General features: G+C 45.0%; 1 protein-coding gene and 1 pseudogene across 3 annotated transcripts in view; one reads left to right on the top strand and one right to left on the bottom strand.

Moving 5' to 3' along the window:
* The window catches only part of Jarid2 (jumonji and AT-rich interaction domain containing 2), a 289580-nt gene that overhangs the window by 9873 nt on the left and 255475 nt on the right, over positions 1–24232 (top strand). The gene's annotated exons all lie outside the window — the stretch shown is intronic.
* On the bottom strand, positions 4018–5671 carry LOC123455549 (annotated as a pseudogene).

Raw genomic sequence — 24232 nt, 5'->3', positions numbered from 1 at the left:
TTGCTTGAGAAAGTACAGAAAGTGAAGGTGATAGCTTCTGAGAATGAGTTTGTCAGTCTCTAGTACTTGTTTGTGTTGCTGTTTTTCAATACACCAGTTGGTGGAGCTACCCCCTTGTCCCCAGTTGTCCCGCTGTTGGAGTCCTCTTTGGAAGGTCTCAATCTTGACGGCTGTTTGTGCTCTGTAGTTTTGCATTTGCCCTGCTTGCCCCAGTGACGTGCCTGAGAGCCCGTTTGGACAACAGTTCTCTTCTAGGAACTGCTTTCATTTCTCAGGGCTGTGACAATCACCTTCAGTACCTTTCCTTGCATGTATATTATTGCTCTTGACTTTGCTGTTTAGGCAACATGAGTAAAAACCATTTGCCCTTGGTCCTTGTCAGTGGCTGGGTCATTCATTAAATCAACTGTCCAGATGTGTTGAGACAGTTTGAGTAATAGGAGCATTATACATAGTTACTCATATAGTCATAAGGATGGATGACTGTTAGAGAAGGGGAGCCCTCCTACTGGTACAACTTTTTTTTTTTCTTAAATTGAGGTAGGTATAGCTCAGGCTGCCCTTAGACTTCCTTTGTAGCCAGAGAGTGACCTTGAATTTCTGCTCCTTCTATTTTATCTCCCCAATGCTGGGATTATAAAGCCTGTGCCAACTCACTTGACTTTACATAGTGCTGGAGATTAAACCCAGACCTTCCTACTAGGCAAGCACTCTACGAACAGAGTTACATCTCAGGCTTGTATTTTTATTTCAGATAAGATTTCTTTTTTTCTTTTTTTCCTTTTTTTTTTTTTTTTTTGAGGTAGGGCCTGGAGTATAATTCACTATGTAGTCTAAGGCTGGCCTTGAACAGTGATCCTCCTACCTCTGCCTCTCAAGTGCTGGGATTAAAGGCTTGCGCCACCATGCCTGGATCCAACAGGATTTTTTGCAGCCAAGGCTGGTCTTGATCTTAATATGTAGCCAAGGATGGTCAGGAATTTGTGGTCTTCCTACCTCTGTTTTCCAAGTGTTCAAATTACAGGCATGAGCTACGATGCGTGGTCTAAATGGGACTTTTACATTCTTAGTGGATTTGTCAAGCTGTACCACCCTTGAAGAGAGATTGTTGTGCACTGAAATAGTGTCAGCAGCATTTGCTAATGTTACCATTCACTCTAAAAAGCTAACACGCTGCCCATCAGCATACTCTGAGCAGCAGGCTGTGTTTGGATGGAGAGAGGGTTGTGTTGTGTCTGTTGTCATTCAGATGACCAGGTTTACTGGGATAGCATCTGGGTATTTCTGGTGACTGAATTGTCCAGAAGAATGTGGGAGACCTGTTCACATCTCTTTATTTCTGCTCTCTTACAATCTGGGTGGTTCTTCCTCCTTTATTTCCTAACCACTACTTTGGACAAGGCTCAGGGCTCAATGGTTGGGTGTATTGTCTCTTGCTTCTCATTTTTGTCAGCTGTTGAAGTGTTTGGTGCCTGTGGGGGCAGCAGCAGGTGCCAGGAGGAAATGAGGAGGGATTAGGACTGAACATGTGTTTCTTGTGTTTATTCCTTCTATAGGTTTGCAGAAAGGGGTTGAACTTTTTCTTTCTTTTCTTTTGGTGTGTGTGTGTCTGCCTTATTACTTCTAGCACATAGGCTTCAATCATGGAATGCTGGGTTTGGACATTTGTTTTTAATCTGTTGGGCACTTTAGTCATGGGTAAGATTGGAATGTGTACTGAGTTCAAGTTTGGCTCTGTTAAGCTGGCTAGATGACCCTGGGCACACTGTACAACATTACTCAGCTACTTCCTCATTTGGAAAACTTGTTCACAAGCTCGTTGCTGGGTGAGCCAGGGAAATTTTTGATGTGAAAGCACTTTGTAAACTGCACACTGCTGCACAAATGCTCAAGGTATTATTACACAGTGGGAAATCACCAACTTGGAGACATCAGGCCTGCCGGCAGCCTTCCTAGCTGACTCAGAAATAAATCAATCCAGTGAATTCATAGCAAACAACAGATCCACTGTGGGATTTAGAACAAGGCTTTAAAGATTAGGAGGTGATGTTGTTATCTGCCCCCCCCCCCCCAACCGGTGTTGCTGGTTGAGCATCTACTGCGTGGACAACAACACTCCAAACATCCTGGGTGTGACTTACAAAGAAGAGGAGAATTCAGATTAGAGTGGTGCAGAATCTGTTCAGTGATGTTCGAAGTAGAACTTGAAAATCTGACCATGGTCCTTCAGTGGCTCCTTGTGGCCTTCAGGATTAAGTGTATAAACTAAGTTTGTTCTCAGCACAGCATAAAAATCCCTGTTTGCTGTACTGTTGCTGCCCCCATCCTGTCCAGCACTTCAGGCTTCAGCAGAATTCTGCTTCAGACTTTGCAATTTCCTGTCCTTTACTTGTCCAGTGATGATTTGCTGAGGAGCTCACTCACTGCTCCTCATAAGCTGGAAGGCTAGCTTGCCACATCCCCCGTCCCAGCGGGCAGACCCTGCCTCTTTGTTGTTGGCACTCAGCAACTTCTAGGTGCTAGAATTGTTTCTCTACATGGACCACACTGTGTTAACCTACAAGAGCAGGGATGGGTGTTCTTGTCCAGTCTGTTAATATACATTGAGTTAGGGAACCACCTAATGGTGGGATGGATTTGATGTGGCTGTAGTGGACAGAGATGGCCTAACTACTCAAAATTTCAGACTCCTTGCCTTTATACATGGGGACTGTTAGAATGCCCAGGGGCCAGCACCTCATAGTGGAAGGTCCTCTCGTGCCTTTGGACAGGTATTTGTGAAATACATGACTTTGCCTTCCAGGAACATTCTTAGTTATCCATTGTGGCCACAGTAATTGATTCATTTTCATGGAAAAATAAACTTTAAAAAAAATTTTTATGTTTTTAGTTTTTAGAGGGTCTCCCTCTAGCCCAGGCTGACCTGGTATTCACTGTGTAGTTTCAGGCTAGCTTCGAACTCAGCGATCCTCCTACCTCTGGCTTCTAAGTGCTGGGATTAAAGGTGTGTGCTATCACACCTGTCTAAAAATAAACTTTATATGTAATCACAATGGCAATAGCACTTTTTATTTGTGAAATATCTTATATTAAAAATATAAATTTTAGAGAGAGAGAGGGGCATGTCAGGTCCTTCAGCTTTGCCACCTTGTGCATCTGGCTTACATGGGTCCTGGGGAATTGAACCTGGGTCCTTTGGCTTTGCAGGCAAGTGCCTTAACCATTAAACCACCTCTACTTCCCCCCCTTTAAAATTTTTTCACACTTTTTAAAAATAATTAACAACTTTCATGATTGTAAAAGTATTCCATGGTAATTCCCTCCCTCCCCCCACTTTTGCCTTTATAACTCCACTTTACATCATTTCCCCTCCACCTCTCGATCAGGCTCTTTTCTTTTGATGTCATCATCTTTTCCTCCTATTATGATGGTCTTGTGTAGGTAGTGTCAGGTGCTGTGAGGTCATGGGCCATTTTGTGTCGCAGGAGGATGTTGTAAGGAGTCCTACCCTTCCTTTGGCTCTTACATTCTTTCTGTTACCTCTTCTTCAATGGACCCTGACGTTGGAAGGTATGATAGAGATATTACAGTGTTGAGTACTCCTCTGTCACTTCTGCCATATGAAAAGAGAAAGTGCTCTAAAGAAAAAGTAAGAGTAGTATTAATATATGGGTATGAACATTAAGAGAAGTGCTTACTGGGCAGTTTGATAAGCATAGTATATACATTTAGCCAGACAACAGCAGCAACAACAGCATATGTTATACCTCTAGGGCTTATGACTACCCCTATTTTATTTTTTATTTTTTTGAAAAGATGCTTTTTTATTTTACATGGAAATCTGCCCCCACTCTTTCCTATCACCACCCCCCATTCCTAGCAGCAAGCCAGAGGCAGGCAGAAGCTCAGGCTGGCTGGCTGAGAATCTTCAAGCACTTTCATGCACACAAGTCAGTCAGCAAATGATCCTAGTCTACAGGGCCACGGGAGCCTGGCCACATCTGGTCATAGAACAAAATCTGAGCCTGCTCACTGGAACTGTAAACTGGTCGTGTCAGCTCCTAAAGTAAAGTCCAGTGTCATAGGGCAGAGTGAGTGCAGGAAGTAGTTTTGGGGTGTTACTCTTGCCCTCTCTACTTGTCTGCTCTTGCTCTCAGGGCTGGTCCGGGAAGAGAAGCCGTCCCCTGAAAGGCTCCTGGCCTGGCCAGGTCTTGGCCTGCTAACTGGAGGCGTGAATGTGGTCACTGCTCACATGACTCTTACCGCCACAGGAAGGCATCCAGCTTGGCCTGAGAGGGAGCGTGCTCAGTCCTTATCTTCACTTTCTGCTTAGCCTTGTCCCTGGGCTTAACAGGCAGTGGACGGATAGTGGCTGTGTCCGAAGGCTGGATGAATTTTGTTCGGCCTCCAAGTCCATCGAAGCCTATTCTTACCACATCTGTGCTGTGACAGGACTCTGCTGTGGCCCTCTTGGGCTGCTTGTGACCCAGGACAGCATTCTGGATAAAGAGAGGGAAGGCACCCGTCACTTCCTCATCGGGCTCTCCTACACAGCTCTGACCACCTAGTGAAAGCTGGGACTCCTTCTTGGGGCCTGTGGGAATTTTCTTGAGGATGTCCTGGGTAGGAGAGTGTGCCTTCTCGGGGCAGGGCTTCTTGGAGTGGCTGTGCTGGCAGCTGGAGGGCCGCGCTGTGGGGGTATTGACGTCGAAGGTGGCATTGAGACCAAGCTCATCGCTGAAGGATGGCTGGTGGTGCTGCAGGTTCAGCATCTCCACGGGGGCTGGGCTCTCTAAAACCAGGCGGTTGACAGTCTCGCCGGCCACCGGAGGCAGGTTCAAGGTTTGCTGCAACATTGTTAGCTTCTTTCTTAGGCTCGTGATTTCCCTGTCAGCATTCTGTAAGTCCTTCTGGGCCGACCTCAACTCTAACTTTGCCTGGTCCAGTTCAGAGTAGGCTGTCTGCAACTTGCTCCTGGAGGAGGCCAAGTCCTTCCTCAGCTTGTCAGCCTGCTCCCCTGAGGCTTTCCGCGCTTCTTTCAGATTTTCATACTCTTTCTTGAGGGACACGCAGTACACAGCCAGCTGCTCCACTGCTGGCTGTCCCACACCCATGTCTCAGATCACATCCTCTACATCAGGCCGCTGGCTGTGGAGTAGAAACTCAATCTGCTCCATGGTCTTCATCTTGCTCCGGAGTTGGCGGGCCTCCTCGCGGGCTTGCTTGCTGTCGTCGTGCTGCTGCTCCAAGCACTTCATCTGCTTTTTCAGAGCAGAGCACAGCATCTCGGCCCTGTCTAAGGCCTTTTGGAGAGATTCCACAGTGGCATTGCGTTCTTCCAGGGTGTCTCGCAGAGTGTCGATAATGGCTTGATGGTCCTGTTTCTCTTTCTCTTTAAGAATTCGGCATCCAAGACACTCTCCTCCTCCTGGGCGAGGTCAATGAAGAGTTTATTGATAATGGTTCTTTTGCCAATCTGGATTTGGCATTGTGGGCAGGTCCGACTTGGTGCTGTCTCAAACCAGTGAATCAGGCACTGCAGGTGAAAAATGTGGCCGCACTGGATGGTGGCCACGTCGCGGGAGTGATCGAAGAAGTCCGAGCAGATAGTGCAGAGCGCACGGATGGGCATCACGACTGAGCTCCGGGGGCCCAGGTAGCCAAGGAAACCGCAAACACGTCCAGTTTGGTGGCGAAGCCTGACTACCCCTATTTTAAGCTTTCAGTATCAGGGATGTATTCCCTCCCATCGAGCAGACATCCAGTCCAGTTAGAGGGCAGTTGGTTTCCCCCATAACAGATGTGCCACTATTACAGCCCTTGGCTCATTTGGCCTGGCTGGCCAAATATAAGACTTGCAGTGTCCACTGTTGAGTATTTTCACTGGTGATTTCTCTTTCTCCTATTGAACTGCATGCAGAATGGCTTCTTCCAGCTTTCTGTCAGCTGATCTGCATGGAGGAGGTTATCAGCTCAGTTCCAGCGGTATTTCTCAGTGTCCTTATAGCCCAAGTATATGGAGTCTTCACCAATAGGGTCTTACCATCTATTCCTGGTGGGAAACCAAGGGCCTCGGCAATGGCCTATGATGTTTTGGGGGCATCAGGGACCTCCCTGGCCAAGAACTCACTGGAAAATATCCCATCCCTGGCCACAATCTACAGCTAATCAAATTCTAAGAGGCTATATAAGTAAAGCATATGTAATCCTACTTGTTTGCACAATGGAACACTCGAGAGAGAACATTTTTAAAAAATTTATTAGAGAGAGAGGAGAGAGAGAGAATGGGCACATCAGGGCCTCCAGCTGTTGCAAATGAACTCCAGACACATGAGCCACATTGTGCATCTGGCTTACATGGTTTTGCAGGCAAGTGCCTTAACCACTAAGCCATGTCTCCAGCCCCTGCTAAGCCATCTCTCCAGCTCTGCTTTTTGCATTTCTATATTAACTCAGTTATGAAAATAAAATGGTTTTGTTTTGTTTTGTTTTTGAGGCAGAGTGGCCTGGAATTTACTCTGTATAGTCTTAAGGTGGCCTTGTAACTCATGGTGATCCTCCTACCCCAGGACTTCCCCCAAGTGCTGGGATTAAAGGTCTGTGCCACCACGCCCTGCCTGTATTGGTTTTTGAAGGCCAACAAGCAAATCCACTGTTTTTGTTCTTTGTTTTTGGAGGTAGGGTCTTCTTCAGGCTGACCTGGAATTCACTATGGAGTCTCTGGGTGGGCTCAAACTCAAGGTGATCTGCCTACCTCTGCCTCCAGAATGCTGGGATTAAAGGTGTGCACCACTACGCCCAGTTTCTACTGGTTTTTAACATGCACCATGCATAGAGCCATAGATTAGTGCTTCCTGTCTCCTAGAAAGCAATGTGGCACAAGAGATCAAATGGTAAAGTGGGTATCTGAGTCAGTAATTCCACACTGAGGAATTTGAAGTTAGTGCCAAATGAAACATATAGGACTGGAAAGATGGCTTGGTGGTTAAGGTGCTTTCCTGCAATGTCTAATAACCGGGTTTGATTCCCCAGTACTCACATAGAGCCAAATGCACAAAATGATGCATGTATCTGGAGTTCATTGCAGTGCCTAGACGTCTGGCTCTCCCCATTCTCTATGTTTCTGTCTTTAGATCTCTCTTTGTCTGTCTGTCTCTCTCTCTCTGTGCTTACAAATAAATAAATCAAAACTTTTTTTTTTTTTTTTGAGGTAGGGTCTCACTCTGGTCCAGGCTAACCTGGAATTAACTATGTAGTCTCAGGGTGGCCTCCAACTCACGGTGATCCTCCTACCTCTGCCTGGGATTAAAGGCGTGCACAATAAAAACATTTAAAAAAAAAAACATACAAAGCTGGCTGCACAAGACAACATTTTGTACAGCAGCCCTAACTAAGCCTGTGGATAAGCCATCAAAGGGGAATGGGTCAAGTGAAGTCTGTGTCAACTGAATTCTTTGTTTTTGAGGTAGGGTCTCACTCTAGCTCAGGCTGACCTGGAATTCACTATGTAGTCTCAGGTGGCCTTGAACAATCCTCCTACCTCTGCCTCCCAAGTGCTGTCAACTGAGTTCTTATAGCCATTAAAAACCACTGTGGTGGCACACACCTTTAATCCTAGCACTTGGGTCAGTGAGTTGGAGGCCAGCCTGAGACTACATAGTGAATTCCAGGTCAGCCTGAGCTACAGTGAGACCCTAAAACAACAATGACAACAAAACAACACCCATTGTGGGGGCGGGGGCTGGAGAAATGGCTTAGTGGTTAAGGTGTTAGTCTGCAAAACCTATGGATCTACGTTTGATTACCCAGGACCCACGTAAACCAGATGGCACATGCTTCTGGAGTTCATTTGTAATGGCTAGAGGCCCTGGTGCACTCATTTTTATTCAGACTCTCCCCCTCTCCCTCCCTGTTTGGTGTGGTGGTGCACACCTTTGATCCTAGCAGCCGTAGGAGGATTGCTTGGGACTTCAAGGCCAGCCAGAGACTACATAGTGTATCCAGATCAGCCTTGGCTAGAGGGAAACCTTACCTTGAAGCACCAGAAATCATTGTTTTGCCAGTTATTTTGCCAGCACTAGGGAGACAGGTAGGAGGATTGCCTGAATTCAAGGCTAGCCTGGGACTACGTGAGTTCCAGGGTAGCCTGGGCTAGAGTGAGAACCAATACGGGGGCCTGGAGAGATAGCTTAGTGGTTAAGGCGCTTGCCTGCAAAGTCTAATGACCCAAGTTCTGTTTCCCAGTACCTACTCAAAGCCAGATGGACAAAGTGGCACATGCCTCTGGAATTGCAGTGGCTAGAGGCCCTAGACCACACATTCTGCCCGTTTCTCTTTCTCTTTCTCTGCTTGCAAATAAAGAAAAAGTGTTTTTTTTTTTTTTTTTTTAAAGAAAAAGCAATCTGGGCACTTGTAAAGATGTCAGTTGAGTTTTATTTAAGTTTCTTTTTTTTTCTTGTCCTGTCTGAGGGCATTTAAAACTAAGTGAGATAAGATATGTGAAAGTACTTTGTGAAAGAAAATTGCTTTAGGAACACAATGTATCACTAGTCAGAAAGGCTGGAATAGTGAAGGGAAAGAGAAAATGGTTATAATAGTATAATTTTTTGTGTGTGTTTATGAGGTTATTTTCTTTGTAAGTACATGGAAGGAGATGTTTATGAAATACAGGTGACGGGGTCTCATTGTTGGTACATGTGATTTCAGTTCTTTGCAAGGTGGGCTTTGTACCATTAACAGGTCCTTTTGGGTGGTGGCTTGCAAGATCATTCAGCTAAGTTAAGCAGGTTTGGTTGTTTACTAGCATTGTGCTGTTTGCCTTCTTCCTAAGAGAATTTGAATGGGGAGCATGGATGCAAGCCACTAGGAGGAGAGCGTGGCTGTGGAGGCAGATGAAGTTCAGGATCCTGTTTATATTTGCAGTGTGGTGAGATTGGGCAAATCCACTCACTTCTCTTTCTTTGCCTATAAGGAAGGAGAGTTGTATCTCCCTCATGTGTCTTTCAAGCTCATTTTTTTTTGGGGGGGGCCGCAGAATAACAAATGAAGCATCACTGTCTAGACTTACTAAGCCTTACTCATCTGTGTGGCTGTGACTCTCCCAAGTTCAGGGTTGAAGAGAATGTGCTTCCAGATCATCTTTGGCAATTACTACATGTCCCAGGAAAAGGATGGAAATAAACGGGGTGTGGGGGGGAATCCAGCACTTCCCTTCTCACCAGGAATTCCTTTGAAACTAGTGGAAAACTCACTGATTGATAATTTTTTCCCCCTCCTCTGTGAGGATGGCTGAATGTCACAGAGTGGTTAAGAAACTGTGTGTGTGTGTGTGTGTGTGTGTGTGTGTGTGTGAGAGAGAGAGAGAGAGAGAGAGAGAGAGAGAGAGAGAGAGGTAGAGAGGGGCACGTACGCGCGTGTGTGGGGGAGAGTGTTCTTGTGGATGATCTTTGCCTTTTTAGGTGGAATTTAATGTGCAGTGGTTTTATTACCCAAATTGCCCCATTCCCATTCTTGTACTGCCCAGAGCACTAAGGCATAGTTTGTTCTATTTTCAGCTTGTAATAATGTCTTGATGTTGAGGATGAAAGAGCCAATGTGAATGGAAGGCATTTAATAAGGAGTCATGGTCTGGGCTCCCAGTTAAATTAGTAGCACATGGTGTTCATCTGCCTTAAGGGTTTGGTTATGTTGTCTTTCTTTGCTGGAGTTGTGACATCACACAGTTTGGCCCTCCACATCTGTCGCATGACTCCTTTTCAGATGAGATGATGTGGGTGGCAGAGGCCATTGCTTTCGATGCTTAATGCAGTTACTTAGTATTTTGAGATTCATGAAATGTTCGTTAGGGCTTTACAAAGACTCCATTGCATGGAGTTAGGGAAGAGTTTGAAGGGTAAGGTGGGAAAGAGCATACCATCTTAATATATTAAAAATATTTATTGTTTATCTTCAGGGAGAGAGGGATGAAAGAGAGAGAGTGAGAGAGAGACTGGGCATGCATGCCAAGGCCTCTAAGCTGCTGCAGATGGGCTCCACATGCATGCTCTATCCACTTTGTGTATTTGACTCTATGTGGGCATTGTGGAATTAAAAGTCAGGTTATTAGGCTTTGCAGGCAAATGCCTTAACTGTTGAACCATCTCTCCAGCCCTGTACTATCTTAATAATGAGCCTAATTATTTTACTGACATTTAGGCTCATCACGTTTTCAGCCTTTTCCCTGGGAAGCTTAAAGACCCAGGTTCGACTTCTCCAGGACCCACGTAAGCCAGTTGCACAAGGTGGTGCATGTGTCGAGTTCGTTTACAGTGGCTGGAGACCCTGGTGTGTCAATTAAAAGAAAAAAGTAATAAAGTGAGCCATGAGGCAGGCTCAGCTAGCTTTCCAAGTTTGATCTAAAACTTTAATTACAGGCAACTTTTGCTAAGTGGTATTGGTATTGACACCCTGACAGAATTTCTAATCTGGAAGAATTTTAAAGATTCAGGAAAAGTAATCCCCAGTGGTGATTACATCTGAGTGGCAGAGATCATATTTCTATTTAAATGCCAATTCAGTTTATCATGGTACTATTGTGCAGGGAGCCAGCGAGGCTCTGGATTTAATAATGAACTCTTTTGATGTTAGTTGACATCAGAGTTCTGGTTTTTTTTTAAATTTTTAAATTTTTTATTTTTTCTCCTGAAGTACTGTCTTATTAGCCCAGGCTGACCTGGAATAATTCACTGTGTAGTCTCAGGGTGGCCTCAGACTCATGGCGATCATCCTACCTCTACCTTCTGAGTGCTGAGATAAAAGGCATGCGCCTCCACACCCAGCAGTGTTCTGTGTCTTTAAAAATGTTTTCAGGGGCTGGAGAGCTGGCTTAGCGGTTAAGGCACATGCCTAAGAACATGGTGGCGCATGCATCTGGAGTTCGTTTGCAGTGGCTAGAGGCCCTGGCATGCCTACTCTCACTCTCTGTCTCTCTCCCTCTCTCTGCCTCTAATTAATAAATAAAAAATAATATTTCAAAAAAAATGTTTTCAGGACCTGGAGAAATGGTTTAAGTGGTTAAGGTTCTGGCCTAAGGATCCCAGTTCAATTCCCCAGAACCCACGTAAGACAGATAACACATGTGGCTGGAAACCTTGGTGTGCCCATTCTGTCTGCCTCTTTCTGTCTCTCTCAAAGAAATAAAATATATTTTAAAAATGTCTTCAGGGCTTAGAGGGCTGGCTTAACAGTTAAGGTGCTTGCCTGCAAAGCCAAAGGACCCAGGTTTCATTCCCTAGGACCCACGTAAGCCAGATGCACAAGGTGGCACATACATCTGGAGTTCATTTGTAGTGAGCCTAGGTGTACCCATTTGTATTTATTCTTTCTCCTTCTTCCTTCCCCCTTTCTGTCTCAAATAAATGAATACATAAAATATTTAAAAAGTGTTTTTAAATACTCATTCTGATTTGTAATTAAACCTCAGAACTACTGCTAGAATTCTAAAACGTCGTGGCTTAAACTAAGGCTGGAATCTGAAAGGTGGTAGACCAGAATGAAAGGAGATCTGTAAATGTAGAACATGTTTGGATCGCTGGCTTGTCCCAGAGTCTCAGCTGTAGGAGTATCTAAGTCTTGGGCCAAGTCTCTTGATGAGAGAGGTCCTGGAATCCTTGTTTTTCATTCTTTGCCTCTCCCTCTCCCCTATATTCATCATCAGTTATTTCTTACAGATTTGAACTTGCTTCATGTTATATGGAGTTTTTATCTAGATGAGATGAGGAGGGCACAGTATCTCACACTCACTGTACTTGTGATAAATCAGAACTCTAATGATGCTAATAAAATGGGTCTTCTTTCTGCCTAGGTAAGCTGGAGAGCACTGGAGGTGGGAGAAAATGGGTCTGACTTGGTAGCATATGAAGATGAGCCTGATTTTTTTTTTTTTATTTTTCCTTCCTTTTCCCCTGTGTTAATTAAATGATGTCATTTGCAATCCCAACACCTGACAAAGACTAGGATGAAACACATTTTCTACTCACCACCCTTCCCCCACTCCTTCCAGGAGACTTGCTGAAGTTGTCATGTTATTTCTTTGAGAATTTATTGAAGCAGTAGGCAAACCCTCTTGGGAATATAAATAATGATGATCATAAGGAACAGTCAGTTTACCCAGGAAGGCCATTATCTTTGACTTGCAAAGCTTTTACAGCCAAACAGTATTTGCTTACAGTTGTTTAATACAAATTAAGACCTTAATGGTAACCTATTGTAAGCGTGTCCTTTTCTTCTTTTGTACATGGAGGTCATCTCTGTAAAGAAGAGAAGATGTCACCTCAGCCAGGGGAACAGCTTGTTTCTCTGAGCAGGCATTATATATGGTCCACAAGAGCTTTGGGTGGTTTCTCTCTCAAGGAATGTAGTTCTTGGTGCTTTCTTTCCCGCCATTAGCAGTAAGTAATCCTCTGTGCTGAATGTTCCAAGATTCCTAGTGCTGCTCAGCAGAACTTGCTGTACTTCCTGCTACTTTATGAACTTAGGGACAGTCTTAAAGCTAACTTAAGGGACTTGTCAGAGTAGGCACCAAATGAAAACAGTCTATTAGACTCTTGCTTTGCATTTAGCACAAAGCATAGCTGTAAGGAATTTAGAAAGCCTGGGATAGCAGTTTTTACTCGTTTGGAGGCTCAAGTCTCCCATCACTGCACTTACTTACTGAGCTGGGTCTCACTGTGCTGTCCACACTGGCTTCAAACGTTTGGGATGAAGCAGTCCTCCTGTCTGAGCTTTCCCAGTAGCTGGGAGTGCAGATGTGTGCCACTGAGCCTGGGTGTCTTTCTTTTGGTGGTGTGATTGGAACACAGGGCCAGGCTTATGGCAGGCCAGCACTCACTCCATCACTGAGCTATACCTCAGTGTCTTATGTAGCAGGGGCTAGCTTCTAACTATAGGAAAAGATGACCTTGAACATCTAATCCTCTTGCTTCCTCTGCCGTGGCTGCAAGGCGAGCTCCCATGCAGTACTGGGCGCCGGGGTCCCACCAGGGCTTCCTGCGTGCCAGGCAAGCGCTACTCTCACTGAGCCGGTCTCTAAAATAGCACTTGACGTGGGTGGCTAGCCTCAGCTTGCTAGCTTTCTAGCTGTTCTTTATTTTATTTTGTTTTTAAAAAGAGGCGGAGGGTGGGGTGGGAGGGTGCCCTGCAGGGCCTTCAGCCACTGCAAACAAACTCCAGATGCATGTGCCCCTTGTGCATGGTTTACTTGGGTCTTGGGAGTTAAACCTGGGTCCTTTGGCTTTGCAGACAAGCGCCTTAACTGCTAAGCCATCTCTCCAGCCCTAGGTTTTTATTTATTTATTTAATTTTTGTATTTATGAGGGGGGTAGGGGGAGGGAGGGAGGAAGGGAGGGGATACAGGTGTACCAGAACTTAGCCACTGCAAACAAACTCCAGATGCATGTGCCCCTTATGCATGGTTTACGTAGGTCCTGGGAAATTAAACCTGGGTTCTTTGGCTTTGCAGACAAGCACCTTAACTGCTAAGCCATCTCTCCAGCCCTAGGCTTTTATTTATTTATTTAATTTTTTTATTTATGTGAGAGAGAGGGAGGAGGGAGGGAGGGGGAATGAATACAGGTGTGCCAGAACTTAGCCACTTCAAACAAACTCCAGATGCATGTGCCACCATGTGCATCTGTCTTACATGGGTATTGGGAATTGAATCTGGGACCTTAATCTTAACAAGCAAATGCCTTAACCTCTGAGCCATCTCTTCAGTCCCTAGCTGTTCTTCTTTTTCTTCTTTTTTTTTTGGCATGTTAGTGGTAGGTTAAATCAAAGTCAGGCCTTTTGGGCATCTCAGTCTTTCCCTGTGTAATTTTGAATGTGAATGTGGTGATGTCTTTTAAACAAAGCTATGAATTTTAGTATATTTCTAAAGTTGTGCAACCATTACCATGGCCAATTTTTAGAACATTTTTGTCACACAACACAGAAACTATGCCAGTGGTGATCAGTTCCCACTTGACTCCAGTTCCCCTCCACCTCCAGCCTCTGACGACCACAAATCTTTCTTGCTGAGGATTTGCCTTTTGTGACCAATCATGCAACTACAGGTGAGTCTCAGGAAGAGCAGTCTGCCGTAGTAGCATGTGTTGGTCTTTCATTCATCCTAAAGGCTTAAGTAACCACAGTGCACTATATGGTTGAGCATCTATCAGTCATCCATCATTTGATGGACACTTAGATTATGCTTTTTGTTTTTTCTCCCCCCTAGTACTGGAGATTGAATCTAGGGCCTCACATATGCTAGCATGCTAGGCAAGTGCTCTCTGAGTTTTATCACCAGCACCAGCCTCTTTTCTCTTCTTCCCTTTTCTCCTTTTCTTTTTCTTTCTTCCTTTTCTTTTCCCTCTTCCTTTCCCCTCCCCTCCCCCTTCCCTTCCCTTCATTTTCCCGTTTTTGAGGCAAGACCTCATATAGATGGAGGTGACCTCAAACTCCCTATGTAGCTAAGGAGGACTTTCAACTGATGATCCTTCTTGCATCTTTCTGAGAAGTGGGATTACATGCATGCACCATGCCTGACTTGTGTGCAGGTTTTGTGTGGACACATGTTTGCATGTTTGGGGAAGTTTTGCACATACCCGTCACTAACTGTGTTTACTGTGGTGTGGCTGTTTCATCCTGTTCAGTGGTGCCCTGGGCTCCTGGCTTTCTACGTCTGCTCTTTCACCTCACCTGATGGTGCTGTACACACTCAGTTTTCTCAGTACTTGGCTGCCACTTTCTTTGTTGAGGCAAGGTCTTCTTCTAGTCCAGGCTGATCTGGAACTCACTCTGTAGCCCAGGCTAGCCTTGAATTCAGAGATCCTCATGCCTCAGCCTCCTGATTACTGAGAGTAAAGGTGGGTGCTACCATGCCCAGCTCTGACGGCACTGTTCACACACATTTATGCTAGAGCATTCTGCTTGCTTAGTGGTGGGATTTCATTTTACCACAGTTGACTTTCTCCTTGTGGGGTGTTCAGGTGTGTTTTTAAGATATTTTATTTATTTGAGAGTGAGAGAGGCAGAGAGAGAGAGAGAGAGAGAATGGGTGCTCCAGGGTCTGTAGCCACTACAAAAGAACTCCAGATCCGTGAGCCACTTTGGGCATCTGGCTTTATGTGGGTCCTGGGGAATCAAATTTAGTTGTTAGCCTTTGCAGGCAAGTGCCTTAACTGTTGAGCTGTCTCTCCAGCCCTGTTTTTTTTGGGGTGGGGGTCGGGGAGAGGGATTTATTTTCCTACCCTACCTTAAAAATCTTTTGAAGAATATTTTATTCATTTGAGAATGAAAGAAACAGGTATATAGAGAAGGGGTGTGCCAGGTCCTTCAGCCACTGCAAATGAACTCCAGATACATGCGCCACCTTGTGCATTTGGCTTTATGTGGAATTGAACCTGGGTCCCTTGGCTTTGCCAGTAAACGCCCTAATGGCAAAGCCATCTTTTTTTTTTTTTTTAAAGGTAGGGTCTTGCTTTAGTTCAGGCTGACCTGGATTTCACTATGTAGTCTTTGGGTGTCCTTGAACTCAGGGCAACTCTCCTACCTCTGCCTCTCTAGTGCTGGGATTAAAGGTGTGTGCCACCATGCCTAGTTTATTTCTGTTTTTGATACAGGGTCTTGTTCTAGCACCGGCTGGCCTGAAAGAGAGAATGCACTCAACAGGACCTCTATCTGCACACAGACTCCAGATGCCAGTGTCACTTTGTGCATCTAACTCTAAGTGGGTGTTGGGGAATGGTAGATTTTGCAGGCCAATACCTTAGCTGCTGAGCCATCTCTCCAGCCCAAAATGTATTCTCCTCCCCCCCTTTCAAGGTAGGGTCTTATTCTAGCCCAGGCTGACATGGAACTCATGGTGAACCTCCTACCTTTGCCTCCACCATGCCAGGCTTTATTTATGTATTTGTTTGAGAACAAAAGAAACAGAGAGAGAATAGCTATGCCAGGGCCCCCAGCCACTGCATAGGAACTGCAGACCCAGTGCATCTGGCTTTACATGGGTACTGGGGAATCAAACCTGGGTCTTTTGGTTTTGTAGGCAAGCACCTTAACTGCTAAGCCATCTCTCCAGTCCTTAAATTTTTTTTTTTTTTTTAAATTTATAGGGCTGGAGAGATTGCTTAGTGGTTAAGGTATAGGACCACATTTGGCATTTTTAAACTAATTTTCTTTTTTTCTTTTGTTTTTTGAGGTAAGGTCTCACTCTAGCCCAGGCTGACCTGGAATTCACTATATAGTCTCAGGGTGTTCTTCAACTCACAGTGATCCTCCTACCTCTGCCTCCCAAGTGTGTGTGCCACCATGCCCAGCTAGTTTTTGACTTTCTTATGGCTATTTCTGTAAAGCTTGTGAAAAGGACTAAATGACTGTTTACCTCGAAGTTGTGTTTCTTTTTGTGGTTGGAGAGAGGATGTTTGACATAGGGTTTCAAACAGCCCATGGTGGTCATTCTTGAACTTCTGTGTGGGGTGGTGGTGGTGGGGAATTGGGGTACATGCATGTATCAGGGTGCACTTGCAGAGGTTAGAGGACAATTTTGATGTTTTAGTCTTCACCTTCCACCTTGTTTGAGGCAGGATCTCTCTTGTTTGTTGCTACTTATGTCAAGAAGTAAGTGCTTTTAGCCACTGAACTGTCCCCAGCCTTAACTTTGAACTATTTATTTCTTTGTTTTTTGAAGTAGGCTCTTGCGTGAATCAAGCTGGCCAGGAATTCACTGTGTAGTCTCAGGCTGTCCTTGAATTCAAGGCATCCTCCTATCTTTGTGGGTAACTTGGAACTTTTGCCTCTTGTGCTTCTCCCTCCCAAGAGCTTTTGTGGCCCACCACTCCTGGCCCGATTTTCCTGTCACTTACAAGCCTGTTAGACTAGAAACACATTCTGCATGTATGAACTGGATATTCTTTGAAGGACTCGGGATAGGGCAGATTTTATTTTGATACTTCCGTTTTAACAGATTTATTATTCTTCATGAGTTGGTGTGAAGTTGTTGAGAGGGTGTGCTCTCTGACCAGAGTTGGGTGAACTTTGTTCATTTCAGGTGTTCAGAGAAGGCGGGTGGCGAGGAGAAGAGGAGTGGTGCAGGCCGCTGAAGGCTTGTGGCCCCAGGCTTGGGACGCGTTCTGTGCAGGAGTGCGCTGGCGCCTGTGCCCTTCTTGGTGTGCGTATTCGTTCTTTACTCAAGGCTCCTGGTGCAAGGAAACTGAGAACCAATGTGTCTGCCAGCATTTGGAATCTTTAAAAATTATTTATTTGACAGAGAAACACAGAATGGGCATGCCATGTCCTCTAGCCACTGCAAACAAATTCCAGATGCATGTGCTACCTTGTGCATCTGGCTTACATGGGTACTGAGGAATTGAACCTGGGATCTTAGACTTTTCAAGCAAGAGCCTTAATCACTAAGCCATCTTTCCAGCTCAGCATTTGAAATCTTATTTATTAATATTGTCAACAATTCTTTACTAGTGAACACCCCCCCCAAGAAAAGAAAATAATTTCTTTACTAATGGTGTTAACCCTACTTTTTTTTTTTTTTTTTTTGAGGTAGGCTCTTGCTCTAGCCCAGGCTGACCTGGAATTCACTATGTAGTCTCAGGGTAGCCTTGAACTCATGGCGATTCTGATCCTCCTACCTCTGCCTCCAAGTGCTGGGATTAAAGGCGTGTGCCACCCTACCCAGCTGTTAACCATGCTTTTCACACTCCAGTTTTCATGTATGGTTCTGTGTTCCAAACCAATGCCAGTGTTTATTAATTTGGCTTACCTAATATGAGGCTGTATTTTATATTTCCTTAGCATTGACCAAATAATCAAGAGTTTAGTAGGTTAGAGATCGCCTCACCTTTCAAGTAGGTGTGTGTGTATGTGTCTAAGAAGGAGTTAATATTTTAAACTTTGCAGTAACTGGAAGTCTGTTCAACTGCTGAGTTGCTTTTATGGCGTACCTATCACCTACTCCATATACTTGGGTCGTTTGAAAAACAAGTGCCACATTCCTCTTGCTAAAATTAAAATTGCTTATTAGAGCTAATTTTAAGAATTGAGTTAGAACTGCCCTATAATGTAATGCGGAATATTTCCCAGCAATGCCTAGGTTAACAATGATAGTCTTGCTGCATTGTGCAAAAAAGGCTTCTGTTCAGACCCAGCTGGGTTTCAGGCTTAATTCATTGCTCTATGGTGGGATCACCACAGCTGCTGTGGGGCCTTTACAAATGCAAAAAAGCTGTCAGTGTTTGTTTCATCAGCTGCATAAGTGATGAGGCCAAGTTGAGGAATCCATTCCAGTGCGCAGTGTGCAGGCTGTAGCCATTATTGTTTACAGAATTAGTGTGTTAGAGCTTTAAAATAGTTGGCACATCGTCTGCCCTTTAGAAGCACAAGACTAAGGAACGGGACCAGTTGGTTGTCCTCATAGCTCTGGCCTGATCCAGTCCAACCCTTGTCTTTTAACAGGGCCCTCTTCTGTGTTGTGGGCTTAACCTTGTTTGGATGCAGTTAGAGTGCTAAATTTTTGTGTCTCTTTAGCCCTGCACCACAAACTTAGGTAGGCATTCTTTTTTTTCCCCTGTTTTTACTTTAACATTATTTATTTATTTAATTGAATTGATTTAATTTGTGTGTGTGTATAATGGGCACATATGTAGAGGCCAGAGGAGTTAATCTGTTCTCAAACTTTTTTTTTTTTTTTCCCCGAGGTAGGGTCTCATGCTAGTTCATGCTGACCTGAAATTTACTATGTAGTATCTCAGGATGGCCCTGAACTCCTTCCTCTGGTGGAATTAAAGGCAAGTGGTGGGATTAAAGGTGTGTGCCACCACGCCCGGCTTTGTTCTCAAACTTTTGAAATAGGGTCTCTTGCTACCGCAAATGAGTGGCCTGTGAGGGGCTTTATGTGGACTGGAGAATTGAACCCTGTTCAGCAGTCTTCCCAATTAATGCCTTTTAACTACTGAGCTTTCTGTTTTTAAAGTTTCACAGTTAGGTCTCAAAAGCTTTAACCATCCTTCAAGCCCCAAATAAATTTGACCATCTGCTGAGTACTAGTGTAGAGACGAGTTCTGCCTTTGTGAGATTGATTTTCTGAAGGGATATTGTTTTGGGATTGCTGTCACTTCTTGACTACAGAGAGACCCATTGGATAGGACACATTCTGGCCAATTGAGAAGGTCTTAACAATGTAAGGTGACCCTGAGGTCCTGATATAGCTGTGGCTGCATGCCTAGATTGTGTTTGGCAAGTGGGAGTTAAGGGCCAACACTCATGTTCTCCGTGGTCTTTCTTTTACAGGATAGGGTAAAGTCATGTTCCCACTTACTACTCTCTACCACACCCTGCGCCCCTAAAACTTGTTTGCAGCCAGGGCTGATAGGGAACTTGAAATCCTTCATACTCCACCTTCCATGTTCTGGAGTCATCATCATCCTGCCTCCAGCTTCTCATTCACTGTCTTTTTTTTCTTTTCTTTTTTTTTTTCAAAGAAGGGTCTTGCTGTAGCCCAGGCTGACCTGGGAGTCACTATGTAGCCAAGGTCTCCTTGACTTCCATGATTTTTGTAAACAATATCCCTTGGTAATGCCATACCTCCCCCACTTCCCCTTTGAAACTCCATTCTCCATCATATCCCCTCCTCCTCTCAGTCTTTTATTTTGATGTCATGATCTTTTTCTCCTGTTATGATGGTCTTGTATAGGTAGTGTCAGACATTGTGAGGTCGTGGATATCAAGGCCATTTTGTGTCTGGAGGAGCATGTTGTAAGGAGTCCTACCCTTCCTTTGGCTCTTACATTCTTTTTTTTTTTTTTTTTGGTTTTTCGAGGTAGGGTCTCACTCTGGTACAGGCTGACCTGGAATTAACTATGTAGTCTCAGGGTGGCAGCTCTTACATTCTTTCTGCCACCTCTTCCGCAGTGGACTCTAAGCCTTGGAAGGTGTGATAGAGATATTACAGTGCTGAGCACTCCTGTTAACTTTTTCCCAGCACCATGATGCTTTCTGAGTCATCCTAAGGTCATTGCCATCTGAAAAGAGAAGGTTCTCTACCAAAAGTGAGAGTAGCATGAATATATAGGTATGAATATGAAGAGAAGTGCTTATTGGGCAGTTTGATGAGCATAGTATATACATTTAGCCAGACAGCAGCAGATGATACACCCCTAGAGCCCATGACTACCCCTGATGTAGGTTTTTCAGTATCAGGGATGTATTCCCTCCCATGGACCAGGCCTCCAGTCCAGTTATAGGGCAGTTGGTTTCTACCATGGCATAAAATATTTTAATTTCTATTTGAGAAGGAGAGGGAGGGGAAGAGGGATGGAGGGAGGGAGAATGGGTGTGCCAGGTCCTCCAGCTACTACCAGCAAATTCCAAATGCATGCACTACCTTGTGTATCTGGCTTATGTGGTACTGGAGAATTGAACCTGGGTCCTTTGGCTTTGCAAGTAAGTGCCTTAACTGCTGAGCCATCTCTCCAGCCCTCACTTTTTAATGTTCATACCCATACTACTAGTCTCATTTTTGGTTAGAGAAGCTTCTCTTTTCAGATGGTGGCAACATTTTTTTTTTGGCTCAGCTCTAGCAAGATATCTCAGTGATTGTGCAGCCCAAACATGAGGAGTCTTCAGCAATAGGGTCTGACCCTCTAGCTGTTCCTAGTGGGAAGCCAAGGGCTTCGGCAATGGCCTATAATGTTTTGGGGGCATTAGGGACCTCCCTGGCCAACAAGTCACTGGAAGGTATTCCATTCCTGGCACTGAAAAATTTTTCGTGATAATCTATGGCTTCTGGATGTACTGTTGTCCAACAAGTAGGTTTCCATATGACTTATTCATACTCTCTTTTAGTTTTGATTAAGCTTCCCCCCACCCTTCCTTTACTCAATTTTTCTTTTTGGTGTTTCGAGGTAGGGTTTCACTCTAGTCCCAGTGGCATGGAATTCAATTATGTAGTCTTAGGGTAGTCTTGAACTAATGGCAGTCCTTGTACCTTTGCCTCCTGAGTGCTGGTGTTAAAGGCATGCATCCCCATGCCTGGCTTTCATATATATATATATATATATATATATATATATATATATATATATATATATATATATATATATATTTTTTTTTTTTTAACTGTGGTGCTGGGTCTTGAGCCCCCACCTCACACAGGACAAATGTGTGTTTGTGGTTTTTGGTTTGCTTTTCCGAGGTGGGGTCTCGCTCTAGCTCAGGCTGACCTGGAATTCACTATGTAGTCTTAGGGTGGCCTTGAACTCATAGTGATCCTACTTCTGTACTGGGGTTAAAGGCGTATACCACTACGCCCGGCTTTTTCCAAACATGTTTTATATTCCCCCTCCTACCCCCGTCATTTTAAGCTTTAGCTCATGCTGACTTGGAATTCACTATGTAGTCTCAGGCTGGCCTAAACCCTGGACGATCCTCCTATGTCTGCTGGCATTAAAGGTCTTCGCCACCACGCCCTGCCCCTCTTTGATTTTAAATGAATGCATTTCTAGACCTCTTCTCCATTCCAGTCTTTGCGAAAGTTCTGCCTCATGGAAGCTGGAGGGCATGGGTGGTGGCCAGTACAGGCTGTAACAGTGGAGCGTGTTAGGCTCTTAGCCACCTGGGATGATACTTCCTTTCTCCCCGCTGGAAAGGCCATAGTCACAGGAAAGGTGGTGCGGTGGGGTGGGAGAGTCCAAGTTAAAGGTCAGTGCTGGTCCTCTGTATCTCTTATAACTGTCACTCATAACCTCCTGGATTCCTTTACCTTTAGAAGTGTCTGGAGCTCAAGAGGACAAATGGGGCTGTGAGTTCCCTGGGGTGGTGTGCGGATGAAGCACTTTGCTGGGGGTGGAGTCATTAAATACATCACCTTTCCTTTAGAGCCCTTAGGATAATCTCTGACAAGCCTGTGTTACCTTTTAGTTACAGCAAACTTGCAACAGAGAACAAATAAAATGCCAATCTCTACCTTTACTTTGATACCCTCCCACCTCTCCCCCTCTCATGCGCACCCTGGAATCGAAGTAATGAAAGGAAAACAGCAAACAGGGAACGCCACATCCTCTCCCTGGGGAAGGGCTGATTTGCAGGGCCTCCTAAGGAAACAGCAGTTTCATGGTCATTGTTCTCTGCCTGGTGGCCCTGAGCGGAACCTGGTTTCTCCTGCCTAGGGTGTTATGGGTGGCAGGAGTCTTATCAGGAGCCCTTTCTACTACCTTTCTGAGTAATTTTGGTACAAACCTTTTTTTTTTTATTTTTTATTTTTCAAGGTAGTTAACCTTGCTGTAGCCCAGGCTGACCTGGAATTCATGATATAGTCTGAGGATGGCCTCTAACTCCTACCTCTGCCTCCCAAGTGCTGGGATTAAAGGTGTGTACCACCACGCCCGGCAGGCCGAACATTTTCTTGTGATGCTTTCAAAGATTTTGTGGCTTTAATGTTTTACCTTTTTTGAGGAGATGAGAAACAGTTGTGTTAATACACCTGCGCACTCATATGAGTCCTTTCCTGGGGATGTACCTTCTAGAAAATTGCTGCTGTCAATAAAAACTTGAATGTCAGCTGACCAAAAATTGCTCCCTGCCAACCTAGTAGCTGAGTTACCAGGAAGCTTGCCGGGCCTTGTCTAAAACCTCCGTGTTACCTGCTGCAAAGTGAGCTGCACATTCCTGGTGGGGTGATGAGGTGCTCCGATAAGCATAACTGTGCCCTCCACTTTGGGGGCATTTCCCTGCCACCAGTCATCAGCTGCTGTGATACAGGCATTAATACGGGCATGTTAAAACTTGCTGGATGGTGAACCTTATCCTCTGGTTATAGATAGAGAGACGACCCTGGGCTTGTCTCCTGACCGCCCAGTCCCCTCCTAAGGTGGCTCCCGCACCTGCCACGTTCCTGAGTGTTGATTTCACCTTTCCCATGGGAAGTGGTTCAAGATCTGCTTGCAGAAGCCTGGGCACACCCACAACCACCTACAAAAGAACTGCAGATGCCAGTAGGTGCTGAGGAGGGAACTGCTGTTCCCTGGAAAGATATCAGTTGTGAAATAGTTTAGGTAAGGTTCAAACTATAGTATAATGTAGTTGGACTCTGAATACTGTGGGAATATGGAGTATGCACGCGTGTTCTAGTGAATTTGCTTGTCCCAAGCCATGCTATTGAAATATCTTGTGAGGACACGTTTTTGACTTTCCTGCCTTCAAGTTTCTTGTGATGTTGAGGTTTCACGTCATTGTGTTAGTGAAGACCTCATTAAGTGTGACCTCAATGTGACTGTACCATTCACCTGGTCATGTGATCAGCTATTACTGGGCTGGGCACACGCTGGTCCTAAGGGGTATGCATTTTACCTACATTTCTGAGGTAAGTGGGGGCCCTGAAATGAACATTAATAATTTCCAGAATACTACTGGCTTAGGGCTATTCAGTGTTAACTCTAGACCTTTGACAGGGAGGGAGCCCTTAACGGAGAGTCATATCCAAGCTGTAAACTCCTCCTCGCTTTAGGAGGGGATGGCTACAAGATGATTATGGGACATTTGTTCCTTTGGATCTTGTTCACTTGAAATTATGATAAGGGAAGGTGGTCGCCTCTTTTTTTCAACTATCAATATAGAAATTAAAAACTCAGATGGCAATTGACCTAAATTAGCTACCCCCCCATGAGGGTAGAGCCAGATTTTTCTTGATAGCTTTCAAAACAACTGCAGAGCTCATCCGCGAACTTTTTAGCTGTTGACTGCCCTGGTTATCATGTTGCGGGTAACAGAAAATAAAACGTTCATTTGCCAAAGTGATTGTCACTTCCTTCCTAGGAGTGCAGCTTAACTCCAGGACTTCATTTAGTCGAGGAAAATGGTTGCTACCCCGTTAAGCTGCTTTCCTTTATCCAGTTGTGGCAGAAAGACTGCTGGGGAGGCCTGGGGATGGGGTCACATAAAGGGAGGCTAAGAAGGGCTGCGGCCGAATGTGTGCTTGGATCCCCAAGCCTGTGTGGGGAGGAAGGTGGCTTTAGAGAGGGGTGAAGGGGAGGGGCAGCGATCGCTGAAGCATGACAGGCCTCCAGAAGCCCCTGCGACTTGGATACAAAAAGGAGCTTTTTGTAGCTCTTTTACTTGCACACGTCTCCCTGGGCTCCATCCATTCTCCCCTGCTGGTTTGCAAATCTCTCAGTTGGAAGTTTCTGACGTGGGAGAGCTTCTTCCTGCG

The sequence above is a fragment of the Jaculus jaculus genome, chromosome 17, assembly GCF_020740685.1.
Source record: "Jaculus jaculus isolate mJacJac1 chromosome 17, mJacJac1.mat.Y.cur, whole genome shotgun sequence".
Classification (NCBI taxonomy): Eukaryota; Metazoa; Chordata; class Mammalia; order Rodentia; family Dipodidae; genus Jaculus; species Jaculus jaculus.
The sequence above is the reverse complement of the archived record's forward strand: the minus strand, read 5'-3'. Positions and strand labels throughout refer to the sequence as shown.